Source organism: Ochotona princeps, chromosome 2, assembly GCF_030435755.1.
Source record: "Ochotona princeps isolate mOchPri1 chromosome 2, mOchPri1.hap1, whole genome shotgun sequence".
NCBI classification, from domain to species: Eukaryota; Metazoa; Chordata; class Mammalia; order Lagomorpha; family Ochotonidae; genus Ochotona; species Ochotona princeps.
This window is the reverse complement of record NC_080833.1, coordinates 114,421,521-114,432,614: the sequence shown is the minus strand read 5'-3', so window position 1 is coordinate 114,432,614 and position 11,094 is coordinate 114,421,521.

Here is an 11,094-nt window from a genome sequence, read left to right as displayed (position 1 = left end):
TTAACAGGGTCTGTAAATCAATAAGAATTATGCAGAAAATCCAGTGGTCAATAAACTCAAATTAGACTTCATCAGAGAGGATATCCAAATAGTGAATAAAGAGTAAACACTAAAAATAATGCAAAATAGTTGAGAAGTTAACAGAGGCACTAACTTAAAAATATTTCTAATAACAAAAAAACGAGTGGAAAGGAGAAATGGGTGATCAATCATGAAGCACAGAAAAGTGTATTGCAGGTGTTTGGTTTAGCACTGAAGATACTAGTTAAGATGTCTATGCCCTATATCAGGGTACTTGGGTTCAAGTCCCGCCTCTGCTCTCAATTTCAGCATACTGCTAATGTGTGTTCTAGAAGGTAGCAAACAACAGCTCAAGTACTTGAGTTCCTATCACCCATTTGGGGCATCTAGATTGAGCTCCTGGCTCCTGGTTTTGGCCTAGCTCAATCTCAGCTATATTAGATATTGGGGGAGTAAGTCAGATGGGAGTACCCTCACTGTCTCTCTCACACACATGCACACTCTCTCACCTGTCCACATCTCAGAGTAATAAATGACATAAGGGTAGACTTAAATATAGCTATATAATTACACTAAGTAACATAAGACTAAACTTTCTATTTAAGGTGTATTTTAAAACCTAACACTGAAGTATATACTTTTACAAGAGATGTACTTTAAGTAAAAATATAGATAGGAATGAAATTAAATAGATGGATAAAGATGTGTCACTCACCACTTAGGCTTAAGAATGTTAGAAGACCCCTATTATTGAAAATGCTAGATATGAGGGACGCCTCATAATTATGAAAGAGTCAATTTATCAGAAAGGAATAAGAATGCAGACTATGTATACTGCTTGTGATATTGCAACATAACAGGATATGTGTACATTTTCTTTGAGGGGATAGTTTCTGGAGATTGAATTAATCATCCATCATGCCTGTCTGATGAAGTCATCAGAAAAATTCCTAAAATGTAAGGCTCAGGGAGCTTATGGATTAGTGAGCATATCCTGATATAGAAGGGCAGCATACTCACCTTGCATGGACTGAGTTCTTGTGCTGAGTGCCTCAGAGACTCCATGCTAAACACCTCTTCATCCGTATCCTTTGAAATACCCTTCATATTCAAACAGTAAATACAAATGTTTTCCTGAGTTGTGTGGTTATTCTAGTAAGTGATCAAAGTCCAGGTGGGGCCGTGGGAACTCAACCTGATTTTTAGTCAAATTGGATAAAAGTTGTGGTACCCTGGGGATCCAACCACTTGCAATTGGTATCTGACGATGGATGTATTCTTCTAAGACAGATCTACAGAGTCTGCTCTAACTTTAGGTAGATAGTATCTCAACTGAACTGAATTGTGGAACACCCAAACGCTGCCCACAGAGAACTTGCTGTTAATGTCATGGTTAAAAAGAGTTCTTCACCCGAAATCCTAAATGTTTTCTCATAACATTTTTACAATTTTACATTTTATATTTAAATATAGGCTCTAATACAAATTAATTTTTATTTAAGGTATGCAGTTTGGGTTAAGATTCTTCCTGTGGATGTTCAATTATTTTAGCAACATTTGTTGAAACATTATCCTTCCCACACTAAATTACTTTATTAAAAATTATTTGAAAGGAAAAAGCAACAGAGTAAAATTTTCCATCTGTTGGTTAAATTCTCAAATGGCCAGCATAGGCAGAGCTGAACCAAGCTGAAGCTGGGAAGTCCTTCTGTGTCTCCCACTTGGCTGACAGGAATCCAAGTATCTGAGCCATCTTCCATGGCTTTCCCAGGCACATTATAGGAAACTGGATTGGAAGAAAAGCAGCTGATATTCAAACCAATGCTCCATTAAGGGATGCCAGCATTGCAAGTAGATGTGTAACACGCTGTGCTATAATATATCCCCTACTTTTGTCCCTTTATCATCGACCAGAGGGTTGCACTTGTGTGGGTGTATTCTGTAATTATCTATTTTAATTTACTGATCTGTACAATGTAACTACCAATATTTTAGGATTTAAGTTGACCATTCTATTTTTTCCTTCTGTTTGCTCCATTCTCCCTGCCCCCTGCTTTAATTATCTGTCCACCCTAAGGGTTATTGAGTATTTTTTTAAGTTTTTTATTTATTTACAGTGACTCTTGAATGCAGCTTTTTTGAATGCTCCAGGCATTATTACATTGTATGTACATAACTTACCATGCTGTACTGGACATTTTGCCAGTTTAACTGAAGTCTAGAAATTTTATCATTCCTCCTCTGCACAATCCCTATTTTAAATACATCACTAATATATAATGAGGACCATATTAGGTATTGTTACAATTTAGGTTTCAACGGGCAAGCATAATTCAGACAACTCAAGCAGTTACAACAATGTACTACATTTGCCCATGTTTGTACTCTTTCTGTTCTTTGTTCACTTCTAATTTTCCGGGTTTCCTTATGTTATCATTTCTTTCCATTTCAAGACATTCTTTCAGTTATTGTCTTCAGATAAGCTTGATGGTAACAAATAGTCTTTGTTTTTCTTAACCAGTGTGTGGTTGAGTTTACCTCCAATTCCTGGGTTCAGAATTCTAAATTGGTAGGTTTTTTTTAAAGATTTATTTATGCATTTATTTATGCATTCATTTATTAAGTCAGAGTTGTGGAGAGAGGAGAGATGGAGACAGAAACAGATCTTCCATTTGCTGATTCACTCTCCAAGGAGCAGTTGCTGGGGTTCAAAGAAATTGAGTGAGACTCCAAGGCGAGTGAAACGATTTTAATCTTCAGTCAGGTGGCTATCTCTTGCCATGTACAAGAAGCACCTTAAGTGCTAGGAGGATTTATAGCAATTATCTATATAAGAATCAATAGCTACATGTTGGACAAATACATAACGAAGGATTATTTCATGACATAAGCAGAAAGCAGGTAAAAAATTTACAGTGCTCAGGATTCCGAGCTTATTACTTCAATAAACATTTACAATGCAAAGGCTCAGGATTCCGATCTTATCACAGCATGCCTCAAAGGTAACTGTCCTTTCTGGGAATCCTAAGACCTCCAAGATCCTTCTTATCTCCTATTTTTCGTCCTGGTGTTTCAAGAAGCAGGGCTTTCCCATAACAGGATGCAGACATTTCTTATTAGATTCCAGACTTCCAAGATAAAGTCACCATTACAATTAGCCCTTTCAACAGTAACAGCTAAGGTTGGGCCAGACCAAAGCCAGGAGGCAGAAGTTTCTTCTGGGTCATCTTGTGTTCTATTCTCAGCCATTAGCAGGTAGCTGGATCAGACGGCTGGGACTTGAACCAGCACCCATATGGGATGGGTTTCAGCTACTGAAACAGCTATGCTGAATCCAGATGCATAGTCTTTTTTTCATCACTTGAAAGACACTGAAAGATTTTCTCACAGTAAGGAATGTTATTCTGTAGCCGTTTTCAAAATATTTTGTGTGTGTATGTTTAGTCTTCAAAAATTTAATTATAACATGTCTTAATGTGAATTTCTCTGAATTTTTCCTGTTTTTCTGTCTCTTGAATGAATGAATGGATTTATGCCTTCCACTACATGTGAGGAAATTCCAATATTTTTAAGAATATCTTCTTCATAAGCCCCACATTTTTTCTCTTCTCTTTGGGATTTCAATTCATGTTTGTCTTATCTTTTACAATTGTAGGTCCTTGAGGCTCTCTTAATTTTTTTTTTGCAGTCTATTTTCTGTTTTTGTTATTTTATTTTATGATACAATTTCCTTAACGCTGATTTCCCCTGTTATCACAATAGTCTAGTCCTTCATAAGCAGTCATAAGTCAGACTGGACAGTTTCTATTGTCTTCTTTCAAGTGCTCGGATTCTTTCCTTCATCATCTTCCTTTTTCCTTATTAAGTCCATCCATTTTAAGGAATTTCAAGTGTCAGAAATTGCGTTAATTTGGTTCAAAGTTTTCTCTTTGGTTCTTCATATTTTCTATTCGTTTATTAAGAAGTTTTAGAGGGGTTTTCTCTGTTTTACATGTGTTTATAATTGCTTTCTTAAGCATTTTTAAAAAAAGATTTATTTATTTATTTGGAAAGTCAGAGATACAGAGAGGAGGAGACACAGAAAGATCTTTGGTCCACTGATTCACTCCCCAAGTGGCCACAATGGCCAGAGATGAGCCAATCAGAAGCCAGGAGCTATTCTGGGTCACTCATGCAGATGAAGGGTTCCAAGGCTTTGGGCTGTCCTCATCTGCTTTCCCAGGCCACAAGCCGGGAGCTGTATGGGAAGCGGGCTGCTGGGACATGAACCGGTGTCCATTTGGGATTCCAGGGCTTGCAAAGTGAGGACTTTAGTCACTAGGCTACCATGCCTAGCCCTTTCTGAAGCATTTTTATGATGGCTGCTTTAAAATCCTGGTCAGATGATTACAGCATCTGTTTTATCTTGATTTTGCCATTTGATTGCAGTTTTCATCCAAGTTGAGATTTGATCCAGGTTGAGATTTGATGACTTCTGATGTACAGGGCAGGACTCTCTGACACCTTACTGCAAGGAGGGAATGTGTATTGAGCCTCCCGACCTGGCCTCTTCTGATGTCGCCCTACTGTGTCTTTGGAGCAGGGTGCGAAGGGGGAAGTGGGAGTAACTTTATTACTACCAAAAGTTGTAGAGGCCTAGGCTTTTCTTTTTTTTTTTTTATTAATTATTTTGCATTATGTGACAGTTTCATAGGCTCTGGGAATCCCCCCACCCCGCCCCCTCCCCTCCCCCATGGTAGATTCCTCCACCTTGATGCAGTATTACAGTTCAAATTCAATCAAGATTCTTTCCTTGCAAATGTATACCAAGCATAGAGTCCAGCTACTTATTGTCCAGATGGGTTGAACAGTTTCTTGGGGAGACCATTTCTGGTCTGAAGTTAGAGCTGGTAGAATATCATCCCAGTCAATTAAGAGTCCCAATATAACATCAACAGCAATTTGCAACATTATGGAATTGACATGGTTTTGAGTAACCAGTATGTTAAAAAAAAAAAAAAAAAAAAAAAAAAAGCAAGTCCTAACCACAACCTATGATTAGCTCATTGACATTTCAATTTTAGTTTATATACAGGACCGGCTGCTATATACCTTAAAATGGCTATAAGGTACCATTCAGCTTTCTCGTTTTCTCTATTTCATTTTAGTATTTAGCCATTTGTTGTGTTGAAGTATAATTTTGCTGATCTTGGCAGATTTTAGGATAATCTAGACTGGCTTGTAACTCTAACAAGACATTTGTCGACAATTAAGGTGCAGAACATTTTTTTGGGGGGGGTGTGGTGTGCAGGAAAATCCTGAACACCATGGTGAGGAGTGACTAATCTTTGTGTCCCACCCAGCGAGGCATGAGCCAATCCATACCAGCTCTTTCCTGTCAGATTTCAAGCTCTACTTTCTGTTGTTTGTCTATTTATTTTAGGTTTTTTTTAGTTTGTATGATTGTTTGTTTGCTGTGAGGGGTTTTCGAAGCGATCCCAATGGTCATTGCGAGGGAGAGTGGGGATCCAGAGTTGGAGCCAGGCTCGGACCAGAGAAAGCTCTCCTCCCTGGTCCCGAAGGACGTTTATTGTTCTTCTGTTTCTGCGGACTGCTCAGGGCTTCTGGTTGTCTTTCCGATGACATTGGTTTCTGCACAGTAGTGTTTGGACTTCTTCCATCCCCTGCGGAAGCTCCGGTTGGGGGTGGGTGACCTCAGAGTACTCGGCCTCCGAGGGCATCCAATTCCCTGTGGCCTAGGCTTTTCACTTGACATTTACTAATGGGGTGGATTTGCCTATATTTCCCATGACATTTGTCTCTAACAGAATGGTTATTATTAAAGGTTTCTGTCTTGCTAGACTACACCATTTGTTTTTTTGGTGAATTGGTGCAGGTTTTTCTTGAAGGGTGTTTCTGGGTTTTAGTCTCACATCTCAGAGTAAAGAGAAGATAAAAGGGAAACTTAGGGAATCCATTGCCATGCTATTCATTGATTTCAAGGCTCTTAGCTTGTGAATCTCGACTTTTTAGAAACTTCCCATGTTTGTGTTCTAAAATGAAGTTTATATTTAGTGGTGAAAATGAAGCTGTGTTTACTTCATCTAACCTGGAATGAGAAGTCTGATCATGTGTTTTTAATATCTTTCTCTCGTCTGGCTCCATTGAAATAATGATGAAATCTCTCTCTTTTTAAAAATATTTACTTATTTATTTGAAAGGCAGAGTTGCAGAGACGGAGATCTTCTATCCACAGGTTCACTCCCCACATAGCTCTAATGACCAAGCTGAAGCAAGGAGCAAGAAGCTTCATCTGGATTTCCCACATGGGAGGCAGGGGCCCAAGCAATTTGGCCATGTTCTGATTCTTTCTTAGGTGAATTAGTGGTGAGTTGAATCAGACGTGGAGCAGCTGGGACATTAACCAGTGAGTGCCCTAATGTGTTGTTGGCATTGAAGATGGGGACTTGTCTCACTATACCACAACCCTGGTCCGCAGTAGTAAAATTTTTAAATACTGCTTCTTGTTGGCAAAATGAGTCTATGTGGACATGTCTTTCTCAGCTTTGACAAAAAAGATAGAAGAAACATTTTCTAATGTAGTAAGTTATATGGCTTTGCTCAAAATGAAGTTAGTGATTTTCATGGATGAGTAATGGTGCAGAAATCCATGGCACATGAAAACAGTATCTAAAAGGAAACTTGATACTAACATTGTTCAAAAAACAGGAAAAGAAAATTATAGACCATTATAATTTATGAAAATAGGCACAAAAAGCCCAAATGAAACAATGACAAAATGGAACTTACCTAACAATGTTAAAAATGGTCCAGTCCTATAAAAATTTTCAGCATCATCCAGCACTTTAATAGAATGCTAAACAACCTTTTATCATCTCAGAAGAGATAATAAAAATCTATCAAAATTCAATAAACACAACTTCAAAATTTTGTAGGAAACTACAGCCTATATTACACTTACTGTTAAATCTTTAGAAGCAATATGGTGGATTCAAGGCAAAAAAAGTATTTCTCAAGTCACTGAGATGGTTCATTAGTTCACTAGTATCTAGCCAAAGCAACAAGACAGAAAAAGTAATTAAGATGTAAATAGATTAGAGAAGGAGAGACAATTTATTATTGTTTTTGTATCAACATTGTTGTGAACATAGAAAATACAAAGGAATCCTCAAAGCAACTTGAGGGCTAACAAGAGAGTGTGCAAGAATTCCAACACAACCACTAGTTGTACAAAAAATAAAAAAGAGAAGGCTGATATCAGGACCCATAATTCAATTTAGGTCTTTATCGTAGGTACCAGGATCAAAGTACCTGAGTCATCATCTGTTGTCTCCTGGAGTGCACATTCTAAGATGCTGGATAAGCCAAGCCAGGATTCAAATCCAGGTACTCCAATGTAGGATTAAGATCCCCAAAGGGTGTCTTAACTACCATGCCAAATGTTGTCCCATAGTTGTGTTTCCAATTTGACTCACAAGTCTGCTTCTACTTGTTTACTAACCTTGTTCTAGTTCAATTAAGTGCCAGAAATGTGGCATTTCATTAGCCAATCCAAGACAAAAACACAAGTACTGTGAGTTCAAATTCAGTGATATTTACATCACAAAGTAGCACCCATGTTGTAGCATGGTAGTACAAATGTGACACTGGTCACAACAGCAGATTTAAAAGATTATGACTTTGATCCCTGAAATTTTGGTAAACAGAATGAGAACAGAGAGAAGCTATTCTGAATAAACTGACCTGCAGGTGGTTTTGGAGTTGATGTTTTACTCTCCTTAAATCAACTGTTCAGTGTCACAGTTTTCCTTGTTCCTGGATCAAGCCAAGGTTTCTGGAAAGAAACGGGAAGGACCCTGCATGGGGCAGAATGAGATCAGTAAAAACTCCTGGGGATGCCCTGTTGAGAAACATCTGAGACAAAATGAAAAAGAAAGCATCCGCTGAAATGAGGACTTTTAAAACATAATCTTTTATCAGCAGCATTCAATTACTTTTCCTTGAAGTGTTTTGATCCATAAGACCTGCCTCACCCTTTCTCAGCTTTTTCTTTCCTAAATATCCTTAGTCTTCTCTGATTACTGTTGAAAATCTCTCCTATCTATGATTACTGAAATAGATCTGGATTGATGCTGAGTTAACTAATTTACTTAACCATCCCATTCTTTGCTTGATCTCAGTGAGTTTCTTGGCTTGAGATACAAAGTTTTATTCTAACTTTGACTTCTTTCCTGAAATCAAGTCTTCTGCATCCTACTCATCACGTCCATTTGTATGTTTGGCAGACACCTAAAACTTCACATGTGCCAGTCAAACTCCTGTGTCTTTCCTCTCTGCCTCCCCCTCCAATTGTCTTCTTTACTTCAGTAAATTGCAGCTTCAATCATTCAGTCTTTCAGTCCTTAAATGGTAATTACCCTTCACTCCACTCTCACATTTCACTCCACTCTCCCACACCCAATAACCATTGATCAGCAAATTATATTAGCTCCACCAGAAACCAATCACCTTCATCAAGCATAATCCCTTCCCTGCACTATTTCAATCTAACTGCTTCTAAATTGTCCTTCTACAATCTGTTCTTCACAGGCTACTACAATGATGCTTTTAACATGCAAGTCAGAACATGTTATTCCTCTGCTTGTCAGGTGTCTCTCCTAACATCTAGAATACAAGGCCCTTTAAGGGTCTCCAATATTCTACGTGATGACTCAAGGCTACTTCTCAATGTCATCTCTTGTCACTTTCTCCCGGTCTGGTCCACACCTGTTTCACTAAACATCTCATTGTTCACGCATATCAAAAGCATACTCCCAACTCAGAGCCACTGCTCTAGAACAATTCTTCCCAGTGTAGTCAACAGGTCAATCTGTGTCTTCATGTCTACTCATGACAACTTATCAAACAGGGCTTCCGTATCCCTTTTATGAGACAAATCCTAATCTTATATTCTCTAATCTCTTATTTTGCTCTATTATTATTTCACCACATAAGGACACTATACTAAAGTATAAGAAGCATCATTGTTCACTGTCTTACCCCCAACGCTAGAATAATGTCCGGTAATAGTAACTCTCAAAGCAGTTACTAAAGGGCCAGCGCCATGATGCAGCAGGCGAACCCTCCACCTTTGATGCCAGCATCCCTTATGGGCACAGGTTCAAGTCCTGACTGCTCTGCTTTCACCCCAGTTCCCTGCTTGACAGCCTGAGAAAGTAATAGCAGATAGACCAAGTGGTTGGGTCCCTGTACTCACATGAGAGACCTAGAAGCTCCCGTCTTCCGGATTTGGACTGGCTCAGCTCTGGCTACTGCAGCCATTTGGAGAGTGAATCAGCTGATGGAATTGCTTTCTCTGTTTCTTTTCTCTGTAGGTGTGCCTTGTAAATAAATATACATCTGTTGAAAATACCTAGATACTGAATGAATAAATAAATGTCATGAGCAATAAAATTCAGTGAGTATGAATTATATTCATCATTTCCTTCTTTCTATTTGGACAAAATAATTGAGGACATAGAAGAGTGGGATTTCCAAGGCATGTATTGTTGAATCAGTATTGGTGACAGAACAGAACGTGGCAGGAACTCCAGAAACTCTGGGATTATGAGAGATAATTGAAAGAGGAGAAAACGATTCTGCATTTGTGGGGAGGGGACTTGCGTTGTCTCAAAGTGAGAAACTGTTGTTGACCTTTTTAGATCCTGACAGTATTGCTGCAACTTATTTTATTCTAAAACCAGTAGTTCAGTAGTCATGTGTTTTTCAAAATGCCTATTATTAGGGTATTGTCTTAGGCAATTCTGTACTGCTATAACAGAATTCTGAGACTGGGTTACAGAAAAAGAATAGAAATCAATTGCTCACCTTGCTGTAGACAGCAAAGTCCAAGGTAAGGGGACTTGTGTATGGCCTAGGACTTCTTTTTGTATAACCTCATGGTGAAAGGAGAAGGAAAGTAAAAGAAATCATGAGGAGGGAGACAGATTTGTCCTTTCCTCAGGAAGCTATTCCCAAGATACTGGCATTACCCCACCCAACAAGCTTCTAAAACATGAATTTTTCTTAAAGAGCTATCTCTTTTTATTGGAAAGGCAGATTTACAAAGATAAGCAGAGACAGAGAGAAAGATCTCCCATCTCCTCATTCACTCCCAAAATGGCCACAATTGCTGAAGCTCAGCTAATCCATGGCCAGAAACTTCCTCCAGGTCTTCGACATTGGGTGCAGAGTCCCAGTGCATTGGGCTATCCTTTATTGCTTTCCCAGGCCACAGGCATGGAGCTGCATGGGAAGTGGAGCATCCGGGACACAACCCTGTGTCCATATGGGATGCTGCCCTTGGAGCAAGTTGAGTCAACACACCAGCCCCCCAAACATCAACTTTGGAAGATCCATTCAGACCATATCATGTTAAGCAGAAGTGATCACATTACAAGAATAGTGTTTATCTTCCAAGATTTGGATTATTGTCTAAAATCTCTTCTTATAAAATAACTAAACATGGAGGCCAGCACTATGACATAGAGGTTTAGGTTAATTCCTGCTGTGTCAGCATATCATACTGTCACTGCTTCAAATGCTGGTGGCTTCGCTTCTAATCTTTCTCCCTGCTGGTGTGTCTGGAAGAGAAGCAGGGGGTAGCCTGAGTACATGGACTCCTGAACCAAACGTGGGAGACCATGATGAATCTTCTGGCTCCTGACTTCCAACCAGCTCAGCTCGACATAATCCAGCCACTTGGGGAGTTAACCAGCAGAAATATCTCTCACTGACTCTTTCTCTTTCTCTCTGAGACTCTGCCTTTCAAGTAGATAATTAAATCTCATTTTTAATATTTAATTTTTTTATTGAGAAAGCAGATCTACAAAGAGAAAAAGAAATGAGAGAAAGATCTTCCATTATCTGGTTCACTCCCCAAGTGTAAGCAGCTGGAGCTGAGCCAATCCGAAGCCAGGTGCCAGGAGCTTCCTCCAAGTATCCAATGCAGGTTCAGGGTCCCAAGGCTTTGGGCCATTCTCTGTTGCTTTCCAAGGCCACAAGCAGGGAGCTGGATGGAAAAAAATGGAGCTG